The sequence below is a fragment of the Mus caroli genome, chromosome 7 (assembly GCF_900094665.2).
Source record: "Mus caroli chromosome 7, CAROLI_EIJ_v1.1, whole genome shotgun sequence".
Taxonomy (NCBI): domain Eukaryota; kingdom Metazoa; phylum Chordata; class Mammalia; order Rodentia; family Muridae; genus Mus; species Mus caroli.
Genome location: NC_034576.1, coordinates 116,970,023 through 116,972,603, shown reverse-complemented (window position 1 = coordinate 116,972,603; position 2,581 = coordinate 116,970,023). Strand labels below are relative to the sequence as shown.

General features: G+C 52.0%; 1 protein-coding gene across 1 annotated transcript in view; it reads right to left on the bottom strand.

Annotated features, from left to right (window-relative positions):
- Nucleotides 1–1,942, bottom strand: part of Insc (INSC spindle orientation adaptor protein) — a 108,525-nt gene extending 106,583 nt beyond the window's left edge. The window contains exon 1 of the mRNA XM_021166905.2: nucleotides 1,628–1,942. The gene's annotated coding sequence lies outside the window, so the exon portion shown is untranslated. The remainder of the gene's footprint in view (nucleotides 1–1,627) is intronic.
- Between the last annotated feature and the right edge of the window lie 639 nt (nucleotides 1,943–2,581).

Here is a 2,581-nt window from a genome sequence, read left to right as displayed (position 1 = left end):
TGTAGCCCAGGCTGGCCTCGAACTCAGAATTCCGCCTGCCTCTGCCTCCCGAGTGCTGGGATTAAAGGCGTGCGCCACCACGCCCGGCTCCTTTTTTTTTTTTTTAATTCTCATTTCATCTATAAAAAATAAGGGAGTTTACAATTAAAGAAATGCAATCTACAAAGTTATTAAAGTAGAAATCAAACTCAAGAGATGACTCTTCTTAACTTGGTAGAATGGAGCAGAGTGAAGTACCAGGAAACCAGACTTCAAAGGGAAAATACTTCCTTCTCTCGACAGTAAGCCTGCTAAGCTCCTCACAGCCAGCCCAGGATTGGGTCTAGGACTGGACCAAAGGAAAGACACACTAGTGGATCAATTGAACCTGGGTCATTTCCCATTTCAACAGACTAGGAGGACAGCCTTTAGGCCACCTCACAAACACTGTCGTCTCCAACTTCCCAACCAAAGAAGCACAATGAACATGGACACATCACAGGAACCCATGGAGAGGAGGATGCCTAGGGCAGAAGAGATTTAAAGTCATAATGAGATCGTAACCGTAAAGGTGAGTACCAGCCCTGGCACTTGGAGACACTCAGTGTTCCATGCACTGTTATTAGTGTCCCCAGTGATCTCCATGTTACTGCTGAAGGTGAAGGAGGGGTGTTGAAAAGTCTGTCCCTCAGCAGCTAACTAGGGCAAGGTGACTGAAGCCCAAAAGCAGTAGGTCCAGTCCCACTCAGTATACCACCCCCAGCCGTTGCCCCCCACCCACCCCACCAAACCCTCAATTGGAAAGTATTCCCCTACTAAGACCAGGTTTCTGAAACCATTTTTCAGAGACGACCAATGAAGAGTACAAGAAGCAAAAGGGGGGTGGGGTTAGAGGTGATGCCAAGGTCAATTCCAGGCTGTGTGGGTTTGCATATGCATTTACCACATGAGTGCATATTTCATACATGCCATTTGTCATGGGTGTACAATCTGTGTGGAGTGTGGCTGCACTGTGTGTGTGTGTATGAATGAGTGTCCCCTGTCCCCATGCCTCTCTCTGGTTATGAAAGTGGAGTTCCTTCCCTGGATCTGTGAAGTGTATCAGTCAGAATCCCATTCACTCTGATACTGGACTAGAGCTTTGAGCTCCAGTGTGGCCCAAAGCCCTGAGAAACCAAAGCTTCGTGACCTACAAGCAAGACACCCCAGGTGAGGACAACAGCTGGGGACAAGTCAGGTCACCCCAGAAAGTGAAAGTTCAGATATCTATTGCTATCACTACCCTCTACCTGTTACCTGTCTCTCACTTTCAACCTTCATCCTGCAGGGTTCTGGCAGGTTCTATCCCTGGAGGCCCCTTCATTTCCACTGTCGTAATTAGACCCACCTGTGTGCCACACCTGTGGGCATGCTTCAGGAGACACACACACACGTGTGTGTGTGTGTGTGTGTGTGCACATGGTAGAAAATTCCACACGATGACATCCCATACTCGACACACTCCCTCCCACTGACACTCACTCCTACTCACAAACTCTTACACTGACACAATCACACCTGCTATCCTAGAAGTCACAACATGCTAGCAGCTCCAGCCCCAGGCCCTGGATCCAGCCAAAGGAGCTAGCCATCCCCTCTGCTTACTTACTCTGATTTTACAAGGCAAAAAGCAGTGTGTGCAGAGTCCAGTGATGGGTAGCAGCTCACAGCAGCTGGAACTCCAGAGGCTAGGAGCAAAGTGACCGCGGGGGCGCTGGGGACTGCACTGCCGTCGGCCCCCGCCGCTTCCCCCACCCCCAATCCCAGGCTCTTCCCTGGCGGCGGCGCGCACCCAGCCAAACCTCTGTCCCGCGCCAGGCACAGTGGCCTGCAAGGCTCCGCCGAGACGTGAGGGCTATTTCGGAGCCCCTGGCCACGGTGGAGACCGCGCGCTATCATCTGTGGGAGCTCTGGAATGAGAACGTGGTCGGGTCTAATTAGAGACCCGGCTCACCCCTGGGCTGGGCCATCACCCGGAGGCTCCAGAGCCGGCCAGGCGAGGGCGCCCACATGTGTCCTACATGCCAACATCTGGAGTGGGAAAGGGACTATGCTGCCACGATAGGTTTTCTGGAGCTGAAAGAAAACAAGGAGAGATTTGGGCCCAATTTATATCCCTGAGGAGGGGACGGCCTCGCTGAACAGCCCCAGGAATGAGACTGGGTTTGTCCACTGCAGGTGCTTCCCTTTGGAAACTCAGTTACCCACTTAAGTCACCCTCCAAATCACAGACTTGCCAAAAATGACAGGGGGTGTTGATGAGAAACCCCGCCACCTCACCCTCACCCCTGGGCTCTGTGTCAGATGGCTAAGTCCACAGAAGTCTGGTCCAGGCCCCAAAGCTCTGGAATGCTACATTTTTAGACCAAAAGGAAGCTACTGGTTCATTCCATTCGATGCCTTCCATTCTGCCATGAATCCCCAGGGTCTGAAAAGTCTCTACCTTAGTAGGTTGCCAAGAAAAGACAGTTCTCCACCACCCGGGGCCCTGGCAGGAGCTTTGCTTACATTACATGTGCAGGGAGAGGAGGCTCAGTACCACCTCTGTGGTACAATGTCCTGA